The 13681-nt window shown below is 43.5% G+C and overlaps 1 long non-coding RNA gene across 1 annotated transcript; it reads left to right on the forward strand.

Moving 5' to 3' along the window:
* Positions 1-10223: 10223 nt before the first annotated feature.
* LOC120991562 lies at positions 10224-12768 on the forward strand. The gene is made up of 3 exons (XR_005776723.1): positions 10224-10267; positions 10370-10800; positions 12223-12768. It is a non-coding gene; the product is annotated as an uncharacterized LOC120991562 (long non-coding RNA).
* The last annotated feature ends 913 nt before the right edge of the window (positions 12769-13681 follow it).

Consider the following 13681-nt stretch of genomic DNA (forward strand, 5'->3'; position numbering starts at 1 on the left):
TTACAAAGTCTCATATTCCACTAACTTGTGACAAAAAATAAAAACTTCTATGAACTCACTATGCCCATCACGAAATACCTTGGGGTCTCTTCTTTCCAAAATGGGGTCACTTGTGGGGTGGTTATACTGCCCTGGCATTCTAGGGGCCCAAATGTGTGGTAAGGAGTTTGAAATCAAATTCTGTAAAAAAATGACCTGTGAAATCCGAAAGGTGCTCTTTGGAATATGGGCCCCTTTGCCCACCTAGGCTGCAAAAAAGTGTCACACATCTGGTATCTCCGTACTCAGGAGAAGGTGGGGAATGTGTTTTGGGGTGTCATTTTATATATACCCATGCTGGGTGAGAGAAATATCTTGGTCAAATGCCAACTTTGTATAAAAAAATTGGAAAAGTTGTCTTTTGCCAAGATATTTCTCTCACCCAGCAAGGGTATATGTAAAATGACACCCCAAAACACATTCCCCAACTTCTCCTGAGTACGGAGATACCAGATGTGTGACACTTTTTTGCAGCCTAGGTGGGCAAAGGGGCCCATATTCCAAAGAGCACCTTTCGGATTTCACAGGTCATTTTTTACAGAATTTGATTTCAAACTCCTTACCACACATTTGGGCCCCTAGAATGCCAGGGCAGTATAACTACCCCACAAGTGACCCCATTTTGGAAAGAAGAGACCCCAAGGTATTCGCTGATGGGCATAGTGAGTTTATGGAAGTTTTTATTTTTTGTCACAAGTTAGTGGAATATGAGACTTTGTATGAAAAAAAAAAAAAAAAAAAAAAATCAGCATTTTCCACTAACTTGTGACAAAAAATAAAAAATTCTAGGAACTCGCCATGCCCCTCACGGAATACCTTGGGGTGTCTTCTTTCCAAAATGGGGTCACTTGTGGAGTAGTTATACTGCCCTGGCATTTTCCAGGGGCCCTAATGTGTGGTAAGTAGGTAAATGACCTGTGAAATCCTAAAGGTGCTCTTTGGAATATGGGCCCCTTTGCCCACCTAGGCTGCAAAAAAGTGTCACACATGTGGTATCGCCGTATTCAGGAGAAGTTGGGGAATGTGTTTTGGGGTGTCATTTTACATATACCCTTGCTGGGTGAGAGAAATATCTTGACAAAAGACAATTTTCCCCATTTTTTTATACAAAGTTGGCATTTGACCAAGATATTTCTCTCACCCAGCATGGGTATATGTAAAATGACACCCCAAAACACATTCCCCAACTTCTCCTGAGTACGGCGATACCAGATGTGTGACACTTTTTTGCAGCCTAGATGCGCAAAGGTGCCCAAATTCCTTTTAGGAGGGCATTTTTAGACATTTGGATACCAGACTTCTCACGCTTTGGGGCCCCTAGAATGCCAGGGCAGTATAAATACCCCACATGTGACCCCATTTTGGAAAGAAGACACCCCAAGGTATTCAATGAGGGGCATGGCGAGTTCATAGAAATTTTTTTTTTTTGGCACAAGTTAGCGGAAATTGATATTTTTAATTTTTTTCTCACAAAGTCTCCCGTTCCGCTAACTTGGGACAAAAATTTCAATCTTTCATGGACTCAATATGCCCCTCACGGAATACCTGGGGGTGTCTTCTTTCCGAAATGGGGTCACATGTGGGGTATTTATACTGCCCTGGCATTCTAGGGGCCCTAAAGCGTGAGAAGAAGTCTGGAATATAAATGTCTAAAAAATTTTACGCATTTGGATTCCGTGAGGGGCATGGTGAGTTCATGTGAGATTTTATTTTTTGACGCAAGTTAGTGGAATATGAGACTTTGTAAGAAAAAAATAATAATAATTCCGCTAACTTGGGCCAAAAAAATGTCTGAATGGAGCCTTACAGAGGGGTGATAAATGACAGGGGGGGTGATCAATGACAGGGGGGTGATCAATGACATGGGGGTGATCAATGACAGGGGGGTGATCAATGACAGGGGGGTGATCAGGGAGTCTATATGGGGTGATAACCACAGTCATTGATCACGCCCGTGTAAGGCTTCATTCAGACGTCCGGATGCGTTTTGCGGATCCGATCCATCTATCAGTGGATCCGTAAAAATCATGCGGACATCTGAATGGAGCTCTACAGTGGGGTAATCAATGACAGGGGGGTGATCAGGGAGTCTATATGGGGTGATCACCACAGTCATTGATCATGCCCCTGTAAGGCTTCATTCAGACGTCCGGATGCGTTTTGCGGATCCGATCCATCTATCAGTGGATCCGTAAAAATCATGCGGACGTCTGAATGGAGCTTTACAGGGGGGTAATCAATGACAGGGGGGTGATCAGGGAGTCTATATGGGGTGATCACCACAGTCATTGATCACGCCCCTGTAAGGCTTCATTCAGACGTCCGGATGCGTTTTGCGGATCCGATCCATCTATCAGTGCATCCGTAAAAATCATGCGGACATCTGAATGGAGCTTTACAGGGGGTTGATCAATGACAGGGGGGTGATCAGGGAGTCTATATGGGGTGATCACCACAGTCATTGATCACGCCCCTGTAAGGCTTCATTCAGACGTCCGGATGCGTTTTGCGGATCCGATCCATCTATCAGTGCATCCGTAAAAATCATGCGGACATCTGAATGGAGCTTTACAGGGGGTTGATCAATGACAGGGGGGTGATCAGGGAGTCTATATGGGGTGATCACCACAGTCATTGATCACGCCCCTGTAAGGCTTCATTCAGACGTCCCGATGCGTTTTGCGGATCCGATCCATCTATCAGTGCATCCGTAAAAATCATGCGGACATCTGAATGGAGCTTTACAGGGGGGTGATCAATGACAGGGGTGTAATCAATGACAGGGGGGTGATCAGGGAGTCTATATGGGGTGATAACCACAGTCATTGATCATGCCCCTGTAAGGCTTCATTCAGACGTCCGTATGCGTTTTGCGGATCCGATCCATCTATCAGTGCATCCGTAAAAATCATGCGGACATCTAAATGGAGCTTTACAGGGGGGTGATCAATGACAGGGGTGTAATCAATGACAGGGGGGTGATCAGGGAGTCTATATGGGGTGATCACCACAGTCATTGATCATGCCCCTGTAAGGCTTCATTCAGACGTCCGGATGCGTTTTGCGGATCCGATCCATCTATCAGTGCATCCGTAAAAATCATGCGGACATCTGAATGGAGCTTTACAGGGGGGTGATCAATGACAGGGGTGTAATCAATGACAGGGGGGTGATCAGGGAGTCTATATGGGGTGATCACCACAGTCATTGATCATGCCCCTGTAAGGCTTCATTCAGACGTCCGGATGCGTTTTGCGGATCCGATCCATCTATCAGTGCATCCGTAAAAATCATGCGGACATCTGAATGGAGCTTTACAGGGGGGTGATCAGGGAGTCTATATGGGGTGATCACCACAGTCATTGATCATGCCCCTGTAAGGCTTCATTCAGACGTCCGGATGCGTTTTGCGGATCCGATCCATCTATCAGTGCATCGGTAAAAATCATGCGGACGTCTGAATGGAGCTTTACAGGGGGGTGATCAATGACAGGGGGGTAATCAATGACAGGGGGGTGATCAGGGAGTCTATATGGGGTGATCAGGGGCTAATAAGGGGTTAATAAGTGACGGGGGGGGGGGGTGTAGTGTAGTGTAGTGGTGCTTGGTGCTACTTTACTGAGCTACCTGTGTCCTCTGGTGGTCGATCCAAACAAAGGGGACCACCAGAGGACCAGGTAGCAGGTATATTAGACGCTGTTATCAAAACAGCGTCTAATATACCTGTTAGGGGTTAAAAAAAACACATCTCCAGCCTGCCAGCGAACGATCGCCGCTGGCAGGCTGGAGATCAACTCTCTTACCTTCCGTTCCTGTGAGCGCGCGCGCCTGTGTGCGCGCGTTCACAGGAAATCTCGCGTCTCGCGAGAGGACGCGCCGGCGCGTCCAGGAGGAATAAATCAACCACCTCCAGGACGCGTCTGTGCGTACAGCGGTCCGGAGGTGGTTAATGTTAATAAATTTATTGCGTTGCGGCCTGTTTTTTTTTTTTTTGTTTTGTTTTTACCTTCTAGGTGGACCAACCGATTAACCAGCTGCAGCACTGATGTGCATTCTCACAGAAGCATTGCGCTGCTGTCAGATTACACAGAAGTCAGGGCATACGGGCTGAGTGGGTTTGGATGTTGGGCGGAGCTCCTATGTCCTGGCAGACGCCTTTCCCCTCCTTTTTTTTTTTGGGCAGAGATTTTTTCATCCACATTGATTGATGCGAATGAAGAAATCTGTGCCGTTCATTTTTTCTTTCAGCCCAGAGGCTGAACGAAAAAAAAAAATCTCATTACCCGTATGCTCAATATAAGGAGAATAGCAGAAACTCCTAATGCTGGCCATACATGTAATGATTGCGGAGACCCTCAAATGCCAGGGCAGTACAAACACCCCACAAATGACCCCATTTTGAAAAGAAGACACCCCAAGGTATTCGCTGAGGGCAATATTGAGTCCATGAAAGATTGAACTTTTTGTCCCAAGTTAGCGGAAAGGGAGACTTTGTGAGAAAAGAAAAAAATATCAATTTCCGCTAACTTGTGCCAAAAAAAAAACTCACCATTCCCCTCACGGAATACCTTGGGGTGTCTTCTTTCCAAAATGGGGTCACATGTGGGGTATTTATACTGCCCTGGGATTTTAGGGGCCCTCAAGCGTGAGAAGAAGTATGGAATCCAAATATCTAAAAATGCCCTCCTAAAAGGAATTTGGGCCCCTTTGCGCACCTAGGCTGCAAAAAAGTGTCACACATGTGGTATTGCCGTACTCAGGAGAAGTTGGGGAATGTGTTTTGGGGTGTTTTTTTTACATATACCCATGCTGGGTGAGAGAAATATCTAAAATGACAACTTTGTATAATTTTTTTTGGAAAAGTTGACTTTTAGAGAGATGTTTCTCTCACCCAGCATGGGTATATGTAAAAATACACCCCAAAACACATTTCCCTACTTCTTCTGAGTACGGCGATACCACATGTGTGACACTTTTTTGCAGCCTAGGTGGGCAAAGGGGCCCAAATTCTAAAGAGCACCTTTAGGATTTCACAGGGCATTTTTTACACATTTGGATTTCAAACTACTTCTCACGCATTAGGGCCCCTAAAATGCCAGGGCAGTATAAATACCCCACAAGTGACCCCATTTTGGAAAGAAGACACCCCAAGGTATTTCATGATTGTCACAAGTTAGTGGAATATTAGACTTTGTAAGGGAATTTTTTTTTTTTTTAAATCATCATTTTCCGCTAACTTGTGCCAAAAAATATATAATTCTAGGAACTCGCCATGCCCCTCATGGAATACCTTGGGGTGTCTTCTTTCCAAAATGGGGTCACTTGTTGGGTATTTATAATGCCCTGGCATTTTAGGGGCCCTAATGCGTGAGAAGTATTTTGAAATCCAAATGTGTTAAAAATGCCCTGTGAAATCCTAAAGGTGCTCTTTAGAATTTGGGCCCCTTTCCCCACCTAGGCTTCAAAAAAGTGTCACACATGTGGTATTGCCGTAACTCAGGAGAAGTAGGGCAATGTGTTTTGAGGTGTCTTTTTACATACACTGCGTGCAGAATTATTAGGCAAATGAGTATTTTGACCACATCATCCTCTTTATGCATGTTGTCTTACTCCAAGCTGTATAGGCTCGAAAGCCTACTACCAATTAAGCATATTAGGTGATGTGCATCTCTGTAATGAGAAGGGGTGTGGTCTAATGACATCAACACCCTATATTAGGTGTGCATAATTATTAGGCAACTTCCTTTCCTTTGGCAAAATGGGTCAAAAGAAGGACTTGACAGGCTCAGAAAAGTCAAAAATAGTGAGATATCTTGCAGAGGGATGCAGCACTCTTAAAATTGCAAAGCTTCTGAAGCGTGATCATCGAACAATCAAGCGTTTCATTCAAAATAGTCAACAGGGTCGCAAGAAGCGTGTGGAAAAACCAAGGCGCAAAATAACTGCCCATAAACTGAGACAAGTCAAGCGTGCAGCTGCCAAGATGCCACTTGCCACCAGTTTGGCCATATTTCAGAGCTGCAACATCACTGGAGTGCCCAAAAGCACAAGGTGTGCAATACTCAGAGACATGGCCAAGGTAAGAAAGGCTGAAAGACGACCACCACTGAACAAGACACACAAGCTGAAACGTCAAGACTGGGCCAAGAAATATCTCAAGACTGATTTTTCTAAGGTTTTATGGACTGATGAAATGAGAGTGAGTCTTGATGGGCCAGATGGATGGGCCCGTGGCTGGATTGGTAAAGGGCAGAGAGCTCCAGTCCGACTCAGACGCCAGCAAGGTGGAGGTGGAGTACTGGTTTGGGCTGGTATCATCAAAGATGAGCTTGTGGGGCCTTTTCGGGTTGAGGATGGAGTCAAGCTCAACTCCCAATCCTACTGCCAGTTTCTGGAAGACACCTTCTTCAAGCAGTGGTACAGGAAGAAGTCTGCATCCTTTTAAGAAAAACATGATTTTCATGCAGGACAATGCTCCATCACACGCGTCCAAGTACTCCACAGCATGGCTGGCAAGAAAGGGTATAAAAGAAGAAAATCTAATGACATGGCCTCCTTGTTCACCTGATCTGAACCCCATTGAGAACCTGTGGTCCATCATCAAATGTGAGATTTACAAGGAGGGAAAACAGTACACCTCTCTGAACAGTGTCTGGGAGGCTGTGGTTGCTGCTGCACGCAATGTTGATGGTGAACAGATCAAAACACTGACAGAATCCATGGATGGCAGGCTTTTGAGTATCCTTGCAAAGAAAGGTGGCTATATTGGTCACTGATTTGTTTTTGTTTTGTTTTTGAATGTCAGAAATGTATATTTGTGAATGTTGAGATGTTATATTGGTTTCACTGGTAAAAATAAATAATTGAAATGGGTATATATTTGTTTTTTGTTAAGTTGCCTAATAATTATGCACAGTAATAGTCACCTGCACACACAGATATCCCCCTAAAATAGCTAAAACTAAAAACAAACTAAAAACTACTTCCAAAAATATTCAGCTTTGATATTAATGAGTTTTTTGGGTTCATTGAGAACATGGTTGTTGTTCAATAATAAAATTAATCCTCAAAAATACAACTTGCCTAATAATTCTGCACTCCCTGTATACCCATGCTGGGTGAGATAAATATCTCTGTCAAATGACAACTTTGTATGAAAAAATGGGAAAAGTTGTCTTTTAGAGAGATATTTCTCTCACCCAGCATGGGTATATGTAAAAAGACACCCCAAAACACATTGCCCTACTTCTCCTGAGTATGGCGATACCACATGTGTGACACTTTTTTGCATCCTAGGTGGGAAAAGGGGCCCAAATTCTAAAGAGCACCTTTAGGATTTCACAGGGCATTTTTTACACATTTGGATTTCAAACTAAAATGCCAGGGCTGTATAAATACCCCACAAGTGACCCCATTTTGAAAAGAAGACACCCCAAGGTATTTCGTGATGGGCATAGTGAGTTCATGGAAGTTTCTATTTTTTGTCACAAGTTAGTGGAATATGAGACTTTGTAAAAAAAAAAAAAATCATCATTTTCCGCTAACTTGTGCCAAAAAAAAAAAAATTCTAGGAACTCGCCATGCCCCTCAAGGAATATCTTGGGGTGTCTTATTTCCAAAATGGGGTCACTTGTGGGGTATTTATACTGCCCTGGCATTTTAGGGGCCCTAATGCGTGAGAAGTAGTTTGAAATCCAAATGTGTTAAAAATGCCCTGTGAAATCCTAAAGGTGCTCTTTAGAATTTGGGCCCCTTTGCCCACCTAGGCTGCAAAAAAGTGTCACACATGTGGTATCGCCGTACTCAGGAGAAGTAGGGAAATGTGTTTTGGGGTGTCTTTTTACATATACCCATGCTGGGTGAGATATATATCTCTGTCAAATGACAACTTTGTATAAAAAAATGGGAAAAGTTGTCTTTTAGAGAGATATTTCTCTCACCCAGCATGGGTATATGTAAAAAGACACCCCAAAACACATTGCCCTACTTCTCCTGAGTATGGCGATACCACATGTGTGACACTTTTTTGCAGCCTAGGCGGGCAAAGGGGCCAAAGAGCACCTTTAGGATTTCACAGGGCATTTTTTACACATTTTGATTTCAAACTACTTCTCATGCATTAGGGCCCCTAAAATGCCAGGGCAGTATAAATACCCCACAAGTGACCCCATTTTGGAAAGAAGACACCCCAAGGTATTTCGTGATGGGCATAGTGAGTTCATGGAAGTTTTTATTTTTTGTCACAAGTTAGTGGAATATGAGACTTTGTAATAAAAAATAAATAAAAAAAAGCATCATTTTCCGCTAACTTGTGACAAAAAATATAAACTTTTATGAACTCACTATGCCCATCAGCCAATACCTTAGGGTGTCTACTTTTCCGAAATGGGGTCATTTGTGGGGTGTTTCTACTGTCTGGCCATTGTAGAACCTCAGAAAACATGACAGGTGCTCAGAAAGTCAGAGCTGCTTCAAAATGCGGAAATTCACATTTTTGTTCCATAGTTTGTAAACGCTATAACTTTTGCACAAACCTATAAATATACACTTATTGTATTTTTTTTATCAAAGACATGTAGAACAATAAATTTAGAGAAAAATTTATATAGAAATGTAGTTTTATTTGAAAAATTTTACAACTGAAAGTGAAAAATGACTTTTTTTGCAAAAAATTCGATTAATAACAAAAAAAGTTAAAATGTCAGCAGCAATGAAATACTACCAAATAAAAGCTCTATTAGTGAGAAGAAAAGGAGGTAAAATTCATTTGGGTGGTAAGTTGTATGACTGAGCAATAAACTGTGAAAGTAGTGTAGTGCAGAATTGTAAAAAGTGGTCTGGTCATTAAGGGTGTTTAAGCTAGGGGGGCTGAGGTGGTTAAAGAGTACATAACAGAGGACAATTCTAACACAGGTAAACAGTAATGAATGAATCGGACCATGTGCAGTCAGTTAACAGTTCCCCACAGGATTCTTTGTTATATACTTGTAGTGCACGAGGGACATTGTACAATAAAGTGTAAAGGGAGTACTCTCTCAGGATCTAATATATGTAAGGCAGAATCAAGTAGTCAGTAATGTCAATTTGCCTCAGATAGATAACAATGACTTTATACCTATAGGAAGTGACCCATTAAACCCTATTAAGAGCAGAAGAAGGAAAAGAGTTGTACTCTGTTAGATATGGTATGACACAGGTTTTAGATCTCAATAGAGGCTTTATAAATGCTCAACCAAGGTTGCCATATCTTTAGAAAAGTAGCTCTTTGCCCTCGGTCCCAACCCACCATTTCCTCCATAAGACATATTTGTTGTACTTTATCCAACCATTCTTTAACCTCTTAAGGACACAGGGCGAACAGGTACGCCCTGATGTCCTGGTACTTAAGGACACAGGGCGTACCTGTACGTCCTGTGTATCTCTGATCACCGCCGCGCGGCGGGCGGTGATCGGAACAAGGTGCCTGCTCAAATCATTGAGCAGGCACCTTGGGTCAATGCCCAAGGGGGGTCCTGTGACCCCCCTGTGTCGGCTATGGCCGCAAACCGCAGGTCAATTCAGACCTGCGGTTTGCGGTGTTTACGGGAGTTGCGGCGGTCGGTCGGCGGTGCCATAGGGTCCCCGTGCGGCTGTAATGGGGACCCGATGGCATGGAAGGCAGCGCGATGCCTTCCTTAGGCATTGGCGCTGCCTTCCGGTGACAAGCCTGTGAGATCCAGCCCCCTGGATCTCACAGGCAGGAAGCTGTATGAGTAATACACACTGTATTACTCATACAGCCAATGCATTTCAATACAGAAGTATTGGAATGCATTGTAAAGGGAATCAGACCCCCAAAAGTTAAACTTCCAAAGTGGGACAAAAAAATAAGTGAAAAAAAAGTTGAAAAAATAAAGTTTTCCCCCCAAAAAATGAAAAGTAAAAAAAAAAAAAAAACTAATTTCCCCCAAATAAAGTTAAAAAAAAAGGGGAATTTTTTTTTTGACATATTAGGTATCGCCGTGTCCGCATCGACCGGCTCTATTAACATATCACATGACCTAACCCCTCAGATGAACACCGTAAAAAATTAAAACTGTGATAAATAAACCATTTTTTTGTCACCTTACATCACTAAGGCTGGGTTCAGACCTGAGCGTATTTGATATGCGCGTTATTGTCGCGTGTTTTATGCACGTTTTTGTGCGCGTTTTTGTCCATAGTCAACGCGCGTATTACGCGCGTTTGTGTGATTGACAGCAGTGTTGTCCAATGAAAATACAGCCCTGTCTATATGAAAGGTGTCTAATGAGAGAGAAATGCAGGTGGGAAATTTCATGTGTTTTGGGAGAGTGGATTGTTTGCAGTCATGGAATTCTCCAGAAGGCGACCAATTGCGGCAATTGTTGCAGCAATCCATCTCAGACGTTTGCGGCGAAGGAGAGAGAGCAGGCGACGCTTCTGGGTCCATCCTGTCATTGCCAATCGACAGGAAAGGGGACAGTTCTGGGCACTGTACGAGACCCTCCGGGCCCATGAAGACAATTTTTTTTCATACACGCGGATGTCCATCACCAGGTTTGTACATATACAATAGTTATAGTAGTGGTGTTCCAATTGAGAAGGTACCAGTTTTAGTTTTTTGGTATTGTTAACCCTCACCATTTTCGTTTTCAACAGCTTTGATGAGCTCCTGGGGTTGTTGGGCACCCGTTTATAACGTCAGGACACCTTCATGTGGGACAGTATACCACCAGCGGAAAGACTGATTATTACTTTGCGGTAAGTAGACTCTAATTGTGGCCTTATAAAGCATTTGCATTGTGTGGTGACTGGATATTAGTGTGGCCTTTGTTATTTTCTACTGGTGGTTGTGACGTTTGAGTGTTTTTGCGGGGGGGTATTGGATGTGTATGCTTTGTAAATTTGGCATATAGATACCATACATACATAGTTTACCCACATTTTTCCATACGGAACCACTCACTTCCAAATAAGAGTCACAAAAACTTTGCAAATGATTTTATTTTTGGGAACAGTTATAACATGTTACAGTTCCTCAAAAAATGCGCAAAGTGTGTTTAACAAAATCAACATAACTATCGTACTTTTTAACGTAAAATTATTCGGTAATTTTCCTATAAAAACAATGAAGGTCGAACACCCCTGACGCACCAAATTATGTCTGTTATTTCTCACAGATTTTGGTATTGTGGGAAGGTAAAATGTGGCTCGGGATCCCGCATGGCCTCTCTCATTCCGCCTGATTGATGGGCAGGTTGCATTTGAGTGGTGGTGGAGGGGTTGTTGCCCATGCTGGTGGAGGGATAGCTGTATGATGATTGTGGTTGTGTGTGCCATGTGTCGTGAGGGTGTGGTATGTTAGTTTGTGATGTGTATGTGTGAGTGGTTGGTGGATGTTGTGGTGGATGTTGTGGTGGATGTTGTGGCGGATGTTGTGGTGCATTGTTGGCCTGTGTGATGTCATAATATGGAATGAAGCTGTCTAGGGCCCTTGTTAAGGTATCCCTCGCTTCTGTTATTCGACTTCTGGGCACTTGCTGCATTTTTTCCTCCAAACTCAGTAAGAAAAGGCCATCACAAGAGAGTTTGGGTGCTGGATGGGCAAGTGCATCCAAGCATGCAATTAGCCGGTCCTCTTGGCAATCTGGTCTTCTCCTTTTTGGTCGGTGAGTCCGAATGTTTTCGGTTTCCACGACAGGTCGGGCAGGCTGTGTGGGGGTTTGGAATGGAGGTGTGGGATCGGGTGGAGGAGGACTTAGTGGCCCCGTAGACGCACAGGCCTCACTGTCTCTGGTGACCTCCTCCTCTTCCTCCTCCTGCTGTTGACGTTGTGACCAGCTACTATCGGTGCTGTAAACATGAAAATATACATAAGTATGTGCAAGATATGAAAGTGAATGCATGTCATACCACACCCTCTCCTGCATGTGTATGCACTGGACTCACTGGACTCACCTCCGCATTTCAGTGCATGGTATTAGAAAGGCCATTTGCTCCGCATGGACATAGCTGGACCGTGAACTTGGCGAAGCTCCGCTCCTCTGTTCCCTCTCCTTGCGCCGATGACGAATGAATGCATCTTTGAGGCTCTTCCACTTGGTTTTTAGTACGTTTACTATAATAAAAAAAAAAAAAAAACATCCATTAATTTTAATCTTGATTTTCTCACATTTTTTGGAGCTATTTAGCTACTGGCCACTCTTTGATCAGTCTTCACTACACCTTCCTGATCGGGAAATCCACAGCCAGTGTGATCGTGAAGGAAACCTTCATCGCCATTTGGCATGTCCTTCATGCTGCTGTGATGGGCCAACCAAACAAGGAGGAGTGGCTGAAAAGTTCGGATACTTTTCAGCAAACATGCAATTTCCCGAACTGTGTAGGAGCAATTGACGGCAAACACATCCGCGTTCTGAAGCCAATGAGGAGTGGCAGTCAGTTCTTTAATTATAAAAAATACTTTTCTGTTGTTCTTTTTGCGGTATGTGATGCTAACTATTGTTTCCGTTACATCAATGTGGGTTCCTATGGCAGCAGCTCTGACTCTGCTGTTTTTGGCCATTCTGACTTTGGTCAAATGCTCATTACTAATGCCCTTGACCTTCCCGGGAACACCACACTGCCTGGCACCACTTATCCTTCTATGCCATTTGTTTTTGTTGGTGACGAGGCATTTGCTCTAGGTCAGCATCTTATGAGGCCATACTCCAGCCGTGGTCTCTCCATTGTGCGACGTGTTTTTAATTATCGTCTGACAAGAGCACGCAGGGTGGTGGAATGTGCATTCGGCATATTATCCAACAAATGGCGCTCACCCATACATCTTAAATTGGAGACCGCCATCTCGGCTGTGAAGGCAGCATGTGCTCTTCACAATTTTGTCAGACAAAGGGATGGCTTCAATTTTGAGGATTCTTTGAGCCATTCCATGGAGAGTCCGATTCGCAGCGGTGTTCGTGGGACCACACATGGTGCCGCTATTCGAGACCACTTCACTGCATATTTCATGTCACCACAGGGGAAGTTACCTTGGCAAATGCAAGCCATATAAATTTATATTATTTTGTCTTTTTCTGCTGCAAAGATTGTTTCTTTGTCTTTTAATATTCCATTTTATTTGTTTATTGTAATGGCTGAATTAAAAGATTTGAAGAGTGAATTTGTGCAATGCCGTTTTTTCACCTATATAGTGCCCCTTGTAGAAGCCCCAATAGTGCCCACCAATACTCGTCCATTAACAAGGGAAAACAATGTGGGCGGAATTAGGGGTCCCATTTATGTGCCCAATACTCGTCCATTAACAAGGGAAAACAATGTGGGCAGAATTCGGGGTCCCATTTATGTGCCCAATACTGGTACTGTAGACATACAATCACCTATAATGTGCCAGTGCTGCAATAGCCCACAAGCACAATAATGTTTCAACGTAGACAATATCCATATCAACTTTATAACACAAATCTGCACCACAAATGTAGGCCAATATTTGAAATTAAAATACATTTCCAGATTGGAACAGCGCCGTCTGGCGAAGCACAGTGGAACAAGTGCAAATTGAGCATACTGGCCCACTACATTGTGCCAGAATGTGGGTGACGGGAAACATTGACTGCCCATATACTAGAACAGGGATGGTGAA

Source organism: Bufo bufo, chromosome 2 (assembly GCF_905171765.1).
Source record: "Bufo bufo chromosome 2, aBufBuf1.1, whole genome shotgun sequence".
NCBI classification, from domain to species: domain Eukaryota; kingdom Metazoa; phylum Chordata; class Amphibia; order Anura; family Bufonidae; genus Bufo; species Bufo bufo.